Below are 12,810 nucleotides of genomic sequence, written 5' to 3'. Positions count from 1 at the left end.
GAGTACGGTCTGAAGATGGTCCGCCTTTGGACTAAAACCGGTGACCAGTAAAGGTGATTTGTGCTGTCAGGACTGTTTTTCTAAGTACAATTAATCTGAACTACACGCTGTAAATGTAAATAACTTGGTGAAGCGATCGTAGTAAAATAATTGGTTTGTGTGCTCACGGTACCGGTGTGTGTGTGTGTGTGTGTGTGTGTGTGTGTGTGTGTGTGTGTGTGTAGAGAAGCGAAATGCCGGAGCGGATGCCTTTGATGCCCCCTACCGGCTGTGATGTGATGTGTTTGTGGTTGGGAGCATTTAGCCCCACCGTCCGCCGGTTTCCTTTTTTTTTCCCCTCTGGGTGGGGTGGTTATTGCGAGGGAGGGCTTTTCGAGGGCAGCCAAACGAACCCCTTCCTTCCGGACGCAGCCGCGGTGCCCGAAATTGCCAGGGGCGGAGGAAGGGGAGAGGTTAGGGGCGTTTCGTGTGTGAAACGGGTGTGCCCGCCGGTTTATCGAGCCGCGGCTGTTTACCCTGAGAGAGCGGCAGAGGGGGGGATTGCGTGGGGGGTGGGTTCCAGCGAGTAGCGAGCAGCTCTGAACGGCGCCTCTCGTTGTGCGCCAGACGCTAGCAGAGTCGCGTGTAAAAAAAAAAAAAAAAAAAAAAAAAAAAAAAAAAAAAAAAAAAAGTTAAGCATGCATTATTCGTCGGGATGGCCTACATGGCATTCTTGAATTAAGGCGGAAGAATATCGGAAAGCATGTTATCGTGATACAGCTGTCGTATTCGGTCATATCTGCGGGTGCTTTCACGAAGTTCAGAAAAAAAGAAAAATCTCAACGGCACGGGGTGTTTCTCCTAAAATTTCTACCGTAAATATTGCGGAAATGAAAAGCTCTATTGACGTCCGATTTCCATAGACTGCATTGGTAGTCAGGGTTCGTAATGTCAGCTATTAAACATAATGTAATAATACTTGGAAGTGTACTTTTGTGCAAATACACACTTTTTTAAATGGAACTATGTCTGTTGACACTAACAAACTAAAAGTAGGGTAAATTATAAAATCAGTAGTGTTTGTTGCAAGAGTCTAGTTCAAAATGGCTCTGAGCACTATGGGACTTAACATCTGAGGTCATCAGTCGCCTAGAACTTAGAACTAATGAAACGTAACCAACCTAAGGACATCACACACATCCATGCCCGAGGCAGGTTTCGAACCTGCGACCGTAGCGGTCGCTCGGCTCCAGACTGTAGCGCCTAGAACCGCACGGCCACTCCGGCCGGCCAATAGTCTAGTGCTAGTCGTTTACGAGATACTTTATTTTGAAAAGTTCCCTCGCCAAAACTTGTACAGAGCCTGTGGTAGCACAGACTAAAGAACAACAAAACTACATACACTGGTTATGTGCATTCTGACCAGTAACAAGACAATTTACCATCGCAAAATGACCACCGACATTGATAACACGCCGGCTGGAGTGGCCGTGCGGTTCTAGGCGCTACAGCTGGAGCCGAGCGACCGCTGCGGTCGCAGGCTCGAATCCTGCCTCGGGCATGTGGATGTGTGTGATGTCCTTAGGATAGTTAGGTTTAATTAGTTCTAAGTTCTAGGCGACTGATGACCTCAGAAGTTAAGTCGCGTAGTGCTCATAGCCATTTTTGAGTGTTAACACACCCTTCCAGTCTGGTGTGGAAGGACAGCTGCACATATGCTAGCATTTCAGTGGAGATGTCCGAGCAGGCTGCACTAATACGTCGTTGCGTATCATCCGCTGTACTTGGTATGTCCTTGTAGATCGCGTCTTTCGGCTTTATGCACAGGCTTCAAACCCAGGGTACGGGCCGACCAAGGTACAGGTCCTCTACGTCCGGTCCAACGATTTGGAAACAATTCGTGAAGACATAGCATACTATGTCGTGCACTATACGTTGTACGGCCAACATGTTTGTACTCGTACCACAGGTTCTTCCTATACTGCAGAACATCGTCTTCTACCATCCGTGGAAGATGATCCGTTAGGAGGTTGCGATACTAGTGCGCTTTCAGTGTTCCGTCTACGAAACTGGCCAACGAGCTGACTGATAGTTCACTGTCCCACACCACACGTGTGCACTCCGTGGACGTTGACTTCCCTCCTGACGGAACCAACGGGGATTGTCAACAGACGAACAGCGCATCTTTCGGCGGTTTGCCTGGCCTTGATTGGTAAATGTGGCTTCATCACTACATAAATGATACATGTGGAATATCCTGTCTTAAAGTCCATGTACAGAAGTTAATAGGGGTGGAACAGTGTTGGTGGAGAATGAGTAGGACACCTGCCTGACCCACGCCACTTCATCGTGCAACTGCGCGGGAGCTGACTTGTGGATCAACTGTAACAGCAGCAGCAACAACATTAGCTTACCCCTCTTCTGTCGTCACTTTTTTCCTTCTGTTACGTTGTGTAGATGTTGAACTACCACTTTCACCTAAGTGGTTGAAGAGGTTGTCGATAAACAGTTGCCGAGACGATTGACATCTATTGGGATGTCTTGCCGCATATACTGTTCAAGAATGAACGGCATTCTTGCTACAGTCTCCTTACGGCATGAGCATAGCATGTCAACTTTCTCTGCACTGCTAAATACTACCGTCCACAAACGACCTACTGCCCGGACTCTCACACACTACCTGTCTAGCAAATAGCAATGCCTTCAAGTAACACACGGGAACGCTGTGAGCAAACATGACAAAATCGTACACTGGCTGAAAATGACTTAAAAGTTCGTGGCGGCCTCCATCGGTAATTCTGGAATTCAGTATGGTGTTGGCCCACCCTTAGCCTTGATAACAGCTTCCACTCTCGCAGATACACGTTCAATCAGGTGTTGGAAGGTTTCTTCGGGAATGGCAGCCCATTCTTCATGGAGTGTTGCACTGAGGAGAGATATCGAGGTCGGTCGGCGACACGAAGTCGGCGTTCCAAAACATCCCAAAGGTGTTCTATAGGAGTCACATCAGGACTCTGTGCAGGCGAGCCCATTAAAGCGATGTTATTGTCGTGCAACCACTCCGCCACCACAAGCCGTGCATTATGAACAGGTGCTCGATAGTGTTGAAAGATGCAAGCGACATCCCTGAATTGCTCTTCAATAGTGGGAAGCAAGAAGGTGCTTAAAACATCAAATGGTTCAAATGGCTCTGAGCACTATGGGACTTAACTGCTATGGTCATCAGTCCCCTAGAACTTAGAACTACTTAAACCCAACTAACCTAAGGACATCACCGACATCCATGCTCGAGGCAGGATTCGAACCTGCGACCGTAGCGGTCGCGCGGTTCGAGACTGTAGCGCCTAGAACCGCTTGGCCACTCCGACCGGCACTTAAAACGTCAATGTAGGCCTGTGTTGTGCCTCGCAAAACAACAATGGGTGCAAGCTCCCTCCATGAAAAACACGACCACACCGTAACACAACCGCCTCCGAATTTTACTGTTGGCACTACACAAGCCGGCAGATGAGCTTCACCGGGAATTCGCCATACCCACAGCGTCAGTCAACGTCAGTCAACAGACGAGGTCAGCCTGTACACTTTTGTGGTGTACGTGTCCCTTCACGTTTCCACATTACTGTCACATCGGAAACAGTGGACCTAGGGATGTTTAGCATTGTGGAAATCTCGCGTACAGACTAATGACACAAGTGTCAGCCAATCATCTGACCACATTCGAAGTCAGATCCGTGGAGTGCCCCATTCTGCTCTCACACGATGTCTAATGACTACTGACGTCGCTGATATGGAGTACCTTGCAGTAGGTGCCACCACAATGATCCTGATATGAAAAACGTTTTTTTTGGGTATGTTCAAATGGTTCAAATGGCTCTGAGCACTATGGGACTTAACATCTGCCGGCCGCGGTGGTTTCGCGGTTCTAGGCGCGCAGTCCGGAACCGCGCGACTGCTACGGTCGTAGGTTCGAATCCTGCCTTGGGCATGGATGTGTGTGATGTCCTTAGGTTAGTTAGGTTTAAGTAGTTCTAAGTTCTAGGGGACTGATGACCTCAGAAGTTAAGTCCCATAGTGCTCAGAGCCATTTGAACCATTTGAACTTAACATCTGAGGTCATCAGTCCCCTAGAACTACTTAAACCTAACTAACCTAAGGACATCACACACATCCATGCCCGAGGCAGGATTCGAACCTGCGACCGTAGCGGTCGCGCGGTTCCAGACTGTAGCCCCTAGAACCGCTCGGCCACCCCGGCTGGCCATTTGGAGATGTCCGGGTACTTTTGATCACATAGTGTACCTAGCAACTATACAGGTATGACTGGCACAAAGAAGTGTCGGTGCAGAAAGTTTTCAAAATACCAGACTTCGTAAAGGATTGGCGTCAGACTTCTGCAACAGAAACCACTGACATTTTAATTTACTCTGCTTTTAGCTTGTTAGTCTCAATAGGCGTTGTTCCATTTAAAAAGTGTGTTTGCACAAGAAATAAACTTTCTAAGTATTTTTACAATATGTTCATTGACTAACAATACGAGCCCTTGACTACCAGTACATTCTCTGAAAACAGCACGTCAATAGCACTGTCCATTTGCGCAATATTTGCGGTGCAAGTATTAGGTGATTCACCCCCTATAACATGTATTACTTTCCACTACATTAGCTTCCTGGAAGTTTACCAACTTTTCCTAGCGATGTTGTCATACCCTGCGACTGTAAAAGTATTCCGTTTGCCCCATCACGACGTTTGCACGTCGCAGTAACCACGAGTTCAGCACCACGTGATCGTTTAGTTGGCACTGGAGCGTTACGTTAATGGTCAACAAACTTCAGTTGTGGGCGCTACAACGCAGGCGGTGCACCTCACGGACAGATTTTCGATTGAAGTTTCAAGAGGAAACGTTCCAAGAACACTCGGGCAACGCATCACGTCACGCGAAATAAACTCGACGAGGAGATATGTGCTACACGGACTTTTGCGAATCACGCGCTATTGGTAAATGGAACATGGAAAGGGGAAGTGAGTTGGTTAGCACATAGTGGTACCAGCAGTACGGTAAGGTGGCTTCCAGAGTTATCAGTGGCACCTAGTTGTCGTTATCTGTTCGGAACAGGAATTCATTGCTGGGTGACAGACGCGGAGAATCGGGCGCTGCCATCATATTTCTTACCGTGGCTTGCGTCAGTGTCGTCATGAAATATCTGCGTCCATTGTAATCAACATCAAATGAAGCTTAAGAATTGGGACGGTAACCTGTACGGCGACTACAAATTTACATTACCAGTGTCGGCTCATTTGCTCCATGCCTCGCCACAGCTGGTCAACAATTTTGCTGGCACCCCTGCAGAGTACTGGTCCGCCCTTCGTTGCGTAGTCGGTGAGTGTAACTCGTTGTCGTCAATCACAAGACAGTCTTCCCGTAAGAGCACTAGCTGTTAGTCATCTTTGATGCAACGGATCCGTGTCTTCTGTTGCTTGCTCCTCTCCTGCGTTTCTGGGTCCTGACGGGGAACCCAGCATCTGGCTGTTGTGATGACGTCGCTGAGAAACTTGTAATCCTCGCCCTCGACATTTCCGTCGCAGATGTCGTGCTCTGCTCCCTCTGTATGGGAGTTGACAGATGAGGGTTCCATCCAGTCTCCACTATTGCGAAAATGACTACTTTTGAATAATTTTGCATGACATATATTTTGAAACGATACTCTGCAAGATAAAAATGGAAAAAAAAGTTCAGCGACAGGATGTGAAACTAGACCACTAGCATGATAGGTCCAAACGTTAGTCGCAGCGCTACGCTTGCTGGTAGAACTGTCGGTGACAAACAGGTGCAGTAGGTACGCATTAAACTTCAACATCGATTTTCTCGGAAACTAGGGGCCGTTGCATGAAAAGCCGCTACCCAGGTACTCTGGACATACCTAAGACTCATCAAAATGCGTAATTAACAGGTCTAATGGTCCCCTTGTAACCCCACGTACGTTTGCAGATAGCTGGTGGCGCAGAACTTTTCCTGTGGAGTTCGTTACGTACTGAATCAAGTTCTTAAACACAGTATGCGTATGTGTGTGTACCTTCTGAGATGTAGGTGGATGGATTTTACCGTTCACTGAGGCAAAAGAAAATGAGGAACAGAACGGTCGTATCAGATGAGTAACGGTCGTGTCAGAAGAATTGTGTCGCTCGAGTAAGGCCACCCCACGCCAGGTGAGTCTTGTCGCAGCGAGTAGCCTTGCGAAAGGGAGATGATGGTGAGGGGTGTGGGGGGAGTGGCAGTTGAGTGAGATTGAGGGCCTACCTGTGAGGTGGGGTGGTGGGACGCTAAGTGTGGGCTCTCCGCAGTAATCTTGGAGTGTCGGCTCTCCACCTCTATACAGACAGGACGGCAGGCACTCACGTCGGCTAACATGAGCTGCGGCGTCGAGTGCAGGTTTCAGGTCTACGCCCTGTATGTGCAGGGCCCTGCGCCTTCTCCGCCACTCAACAAGCAAGCGTCTCTGCTGCGAAACCTGAGGTGTTGGTTACCGAACCACGTGGGAGGACGTGCTCTCTCTTGAGCATATGGCGATTCTCCGATTTCATTCGCGCAGTATTCCCAATCTTTTGACTCCCACTGCATTTGTTAACATAGGTCTACAGGCAGCATAAAAATTGCCTGCAAAAGTAAAGCCGGAATCACTTCCAAGACTGTTTTGAGCACCACAGTTCTCTACTGGGCATCATGTGCCGTTGCCTTCCTCCAATCTTTGAAGTGATTTTGTTGTTGTGGTCTTCAGTCCAGAGACTGGTTTGATGCAGCTCTCCATGTTACTGTATCTTGTGGAAGCCTTTTCATCTCCGAGTAGCTACTGCAACCTACATCCCTCTGAATCTGATTAGTGTGTTCATCTCTTGCTGTCCCTCTATGATTTTTACCCTCCACGCTCCCCTATATTACCAAACTAGCGATCACTTGTTGCCTCAGAATGTCTCCTACCAACCGATCACTTCTCCCACCCCAATTTTCTACTCTCTCCTATTCAGTACCTCATCATTAATCCTCATCTAATCCTAAAGACTCTTCTGTAGCACCACATTTAGAAAGCTTGTATTCTATTCTTATCTGAATTGTTTGTCGTCCATGTTTCACTTCCTTACATTCCTCGGCTCCATACAACTTTCACAAAGTTCCTCACACTTATATCTATACTCTATATTAACAAATTCCCCTTCTTCAGAAATGCTTTTCTTCCCATGCCCACTCAGCATTTTATATCCTCCCCACTTCGACCATCATCAGTTATTTTGCTGCCCGAATAGCAAAACTCATTTGCTCCTTTTAAGTTTTTCGTTTTCTAATCCTATTCACTCGGCATCGCCGGATTTAATTCGACTACATTCCATTATTCTCGTTTTGCTTTTGTTGATGTTCATCTCATGGCCTCCTTTCAAGACACTGTCCATTCCGTTGAACTGTTCTTCCAAGTCTTTTGCTGTCTCTCACAGAGTTACAATGTCCTCGGCAAACCTCAAAGTTTATGTACAGGTTGCATAACATCAGGGATAGGCTATAAGTCTGTCTTACTCCCTTCTCAATCACTGCTTCCCTTATATGCCCCTCGACTCTTATAACTGGTCTGGTTTTGTGTACATATTGTAAATAGCCTTTCACTCTCTCTATTTGACCTCTGCCAAGTTTAAAATTTGAAAGCGGGTATTCTAGTCAACATTGTTAAAAGCTTTCTCTAAGTCTACAAATGCTGTAAACCTAGGTTTAGCCACGCGGGATTAGCCGAGCGGTCTAAGGCGGTGCAGTCATGGACTGTGCGGCTTGTCCCGGCGGAGGTTCGAGTCCTCCCTCGGGCATGGGTGTGTGTGTTTGTTCTTAGGATAATTTAGGTTAAGTAGTGTGCAAGCTTAGGGACTGATGATCTTAGCAGTTAAGTCCCATAAGATTTCACACACATTTGAACATTTGAAACCTAGGTTTGCCTTTCCTTAACCAATCTTCTATGATAAGTCGTAGGGTCAGTATTATCTCGCGTGTTCCAATATTTCTCCGGAATCCAAACTGATCTTCCCCAAGGTCGGCTTCTACAAGTTTTTCCATTCGTCTGTAAAGAATTCATGTTAGTATTTTGCAACCGTTACTTACTGAGCTGACAGTTCGGTAATTTTCACACCTGTCGACACCTGCTTTCTTTGGGATTGGAATTATTATATTCTTCTTGAAGTCTGAGGGTATTTCGCCTGTCTCATACATCTTGCTCAGCAGATGGAAGAGTTTTGTCATGGGTGGGTCACCCAAGGCTATCATTTCTAATGTTGTCTACTCCTGGGGTCTTGTTTCGACTTCGGTCTTTCAGTGCTCTGTCAAATTCTTCAGGCATTGTCATATCTCTTATTTCAGCTCCATCTACGTCCATGATGTTGCCCTGAAGTGCATCGCCCTTCTGTAGACCCTCTACATACTCCTTCCAGCTCTCCCTTCTTTGCTTAGGACTGGTCTTAGATCAGAGCTCTTTATGAATATCAAGGTGGTTCTCTTTTCTCCAAAGGTCTCTTTAATTTTCCTGCAGGCAGTATCCATCTTACCCCCTAACCATACATGTATGTATGGAGCTGGGGACCTAGATAAGATGGAGAGGTTTCGTCCCTTTCATAGCCCTCAGTGGTTCACAACAGGCTACAGCAGTCTACTCACCCCCATCGCCACCCACACCGAACCCAGGGTTATTGTGCGGTTCGGCCGCCAGTGAACCCCCCCCCCCTCCCCCTTTCCGGCGACAGTGTCTACGCAGCAATTGCCGAAATAGTGTAACTGGGGCGGAATAGGGGAAACCATCCCGCATTCGCCGAGGCAGATGGAAAACCGCCTAAAAACTATCCACAAGCTGGCCGGCACACCGGACCCCGACACTAACGCGCCAGATGGATTCGTGCCAGGGACCGGCACGCCTTCCCGCTCGGGAAGCAGCGCGTTAGACCGCGCGGCTAGCCGGGCGGGCTATTAGTGATACATACTTCTACATCCTTATATTTGCCTTCTAGGTCGGATTGACTATGAAGCTTAAAATGTTTACACGTTCAATTTCAAGTTGATGCGTCTACTTGTTCCCGAGAAAAAGGTTTTATTAACAGTGGAACATACATCCAGAAAGACACACGGATAACAAAGTGATCCTATCAGGTTTCCGTTTTTAGCGGTAGAGGTAAGGAACCCTAGAAAATAACATTTTTGTGCGGATTGAGCGAGACGTGAGGCTTTTGCCTTAGCGTCGTTTCCAGAAAGCTCAACGGCAGGAGTACAGAACAGTAATGCAAGAGTAGTGGCGTCGAATCAATTTTTACTTACTTTTTATTTTCAGTTTTTACGTTACCTACACTGCATATGAACGGAGGTAATGCTCAATACGTTGCATTTACTGACGTATTTATAAAAAGTCTGGAAAGGAAACGCGAAGGAAAATTTGTAATTTGCAAATAAATTTCCGGCAAAGGATTGCACGATGATTCTGGAAATAAGTTATAAGAAGGCATTGTAATGAAAGCGCACAGGACTTCGTATTCCGTTAGTTTAATTTTGACCTTGGGGCAGGCCTCGGCATTTGCGGGCGAACAATGGGTTCCCGGTGCGCGTACAATCGGCCCATCGCCCGTTAGGGACAATTACAGCTGTGGTTACGGAGCTTTTCCGCTCGCTAGCTCTTAGATCTAGTAACGATAATTTTTTTAGAAAATCGTGAGAAAGCGGTGAGGTTATTGTTTTTCTAAAGAATCGTTAAGGCAACCATGTAATTGTGAAACTTCGACAAGGTGCCGAGAAAATGAGTGCTTCCTATGTTTTTCCGATGAATATCACCCTAGAACATAGAAATGATTAACTGTAAGACAATAAAAGCATGTAATTTCATATACTAAATTCTTGTGTACGCAATACAAACCCTTCCTAGAAATTTATTTGCAATACCAAATTTTCCTTTGAGTTTCCTTTCATGAAAATAAAAATGAATACAGTATATCCAGTATTATTTCGGTTTATTTGCAGTGTAAGTAATGTAAAAATTGAAAATAAAAAAAAACGCCTTCGCATAGGGACTCGACCCCAGGACCCTTGCAGTACTGCTTCCGCTGCCTGGCGCGGCCAGCGGCAAAAATTCTTTTTATTCCCCTGACCGCTTGACAGTCTGAGACTCCCGTTTCTGTCAGTTCTGTTTCTGGGCACGCAATGCGTAGGCGATAAATCTGGACCAAGTGCGTGATGACGAGTAGGCGCGATGCCCTTGTCAGTTCCCGTGTTGCGTATCTAATAATGGAAGAAATCGTTCAGTGGGGCGCGAGGCGAGTTGTTGTTTCCTTAGCTTAAATTGTTAAAAAGTAGGCGGCACCCACATGTTAACAAACTGTTGCCCAGTAGTCGTGTGATTCCTTCGGCTTCAACTCTGCCGATAGGAATGTTACGCCCTTCGTTACTGTCATGTTTCAAGATTTGTAATTTCTCGTAGACGTTCAGTATGTGGTCATTGTTTGCCCATGCTTGCCTGTTCGCCTGTTGATTCTGTACGTTTTCGCTGTAGTGTTACACGCAGGGTCCGGAAATTGATGGCACGTCTCTTTTTACCGGAGTATCACAAAACGAGGCTCAGTCACTGATGACAGTGCCACTAAAGCAGAGGTATTAAACACGGTTGTCCGAAACTTCTTCAGAAAAGAAGACGAAGTAAATATTCCTGAATTCTAATCAAGAACAACTGCCAAGATGAGAAACATAAAAGTAGATATCCTCGGTGTCGCAAAGCAGCTTAGATCACTTAATAAAAGCAAGGCTTCCGGTACAGATATCATGCCAGTCAGGTTCCTCTCAGAGTATGCTGGTACAATAGCTCCACAATTAGCAATTATATACAACCGCTCGCTCACAGAAAGATCCGTACCTAAAGACTGGAAAATTGCCCAAGACACACCAATACCCAAAAAGGGAAGTAGGAGTAATTCGTTTAATTACAGGCCCATATCACTAACATCAATTTGCAGTAGGGTTTTGGAACATATACTGTATTCGAACATTATGATGTACCTCGAAGAAAACTATTTATTGTCACGTAGTCAGCACGGATTCAGAAAATATCGTTCTTGCGAAACACAAGTAGCTCTTTATACGGATGAAGTAATAAGTGCTGTAGACAGGGGATGTCAGATTGATTCCATATTTTTAGATTTCCAGAAGGGCTTCGCCACCGTTCCTCACAAGTGTCTTCTAACCAAACTGCGTGCCTGCGGAGTATCGCTTCAGTTGTGCGACTGGATTCGTGATTTCCCGTCAGAAAGGTCACAGTTCATAGTAATAGACGGAAAGTCATCGAGTAAAACAGAAGTAGTATCCGGCGTTCCCCAAGGAAGTGTTATAGGCCCTCTATTGTTCCTGATCTATACTAACGACATAGGAGACAATCTGAGTATCCGTCTCAGATTGTTTGCAGATGATGCTGTCATTTACCGTCTTGTAAAGTAATCAGGTGACCAAAACGACTTGCAAAATGATTTAGATAAGATATCTGTATGGTGCGAAAAGAGGCAATTGACCCCGAATAAAGAAAAATGTGAAGTTGTGCACATGAGTACTAAAAGAAATCAGCTAAATTTCGATTACGCGATAAGTCACACAGATCTGAGGGCTATAAATTCAACTAAATACTTCGGGATTACAATTACAAATAACCTAAATTGGAACGATCACATAGGTAATATTGTGGGTACAGCAAACCAAAGACTGCGATTCATTGGCAGAACACTTAGAAGGTGCAACAGGTCTACCAAAGAGACTGCTTACACCACGCTTGTCCGCCCTATTCTGGAGTATTGCTGTGCGGTGTGGGATCCGCATCAGGTGGGACTGACGGATGACATTGAAAAAGTACAAAGAAGGGCGGCTCGTTTTGTATTATCGCCAAGTATGGGAGATAGTGCCACAGACATGATACGTGAATAGGAGTGGCAATCATTAAAACAAATGCGTTTTTTAATGCGACGAGATCTTCTCTTGAAATTCAATCGCCAGTTCTCTCCTCCAATTGCGAGAAAAATTCTTTTGGCACCCACCTACACAGGGAGAAATGAACATCACGATAAAATGAGAGAAATCAGCGCGCGCACAGGAAAATTTAAGTGCTCGTTTTTCCCGCGTGCCGTTCGAGAGTGGAACGGTAGAGAGGCAGCATGAAGGTGGTCCATTGAACCCTCTGCCAGGCACTTTATTGTGAATAGCAGAGTAATCACGTAGACGTAGATGTCAGTAAAATATATATTTATTTTGGACCATTGTAGGTCGGAAAATGGTGTATATTATTTGTCGTTTCCGTTTTCCTTTCAGCGTATTTCTGGCGTGCTTAATTATTTCGATAAGAACGGTTGTGTCTACAACCTCACCCTCTTTGGAGTAATACTAGCTATTCTCATTTATAACCATGATCAGCTTAGCTGTGATATGTGTTTTCTGTAGTAAGCAGAACCATCTCTGAAAGTCGAGATCCTTTGCACGTAAGAACCTGAAGATGTCTATTATACTGCAACTCCAAATAAAGCATGGTTTTGGAAGTCTAATTTCTGTAACTCAGAGTGTTCGAGCGAAATATGGTAGCAGTTACAAAAATGGTTCAAACGGCTCTAAGCACTATGGGACTTAATAACTGAGGTCATTAGTCCCCTAATTAAACCTAACTAACTTAAGGACATCACACACATCAATGTCCCAGGCAGGATTCGAACCTGCGACCGCAGCAGCAGCGCGGTTCCGAACTGAAGCGCCTAGAACCGCTCGGCAACATGGGCCAGCGTAGCAGTTACATCAATTTCATT

This window comes from Schistocerca serialis, chromosome 12 (genome assembly GCF_023864345.2).
Source record: "Schistocerca serialis cubense isolate TAMUIC-IGC-003099 chromosome 12, iqSchSeri2.2, whole genome shotgun sequence".
Taxonomy (NCBI): domain Eukaryota; kingdom Metazoa; phylum Arthropoda; class Insecta; order Orthoptera; family Acrididae; genus Schistocerca; species Schistocerca serialis.
Note: the sequence above shows the minus strand (reverse complement) of the source record.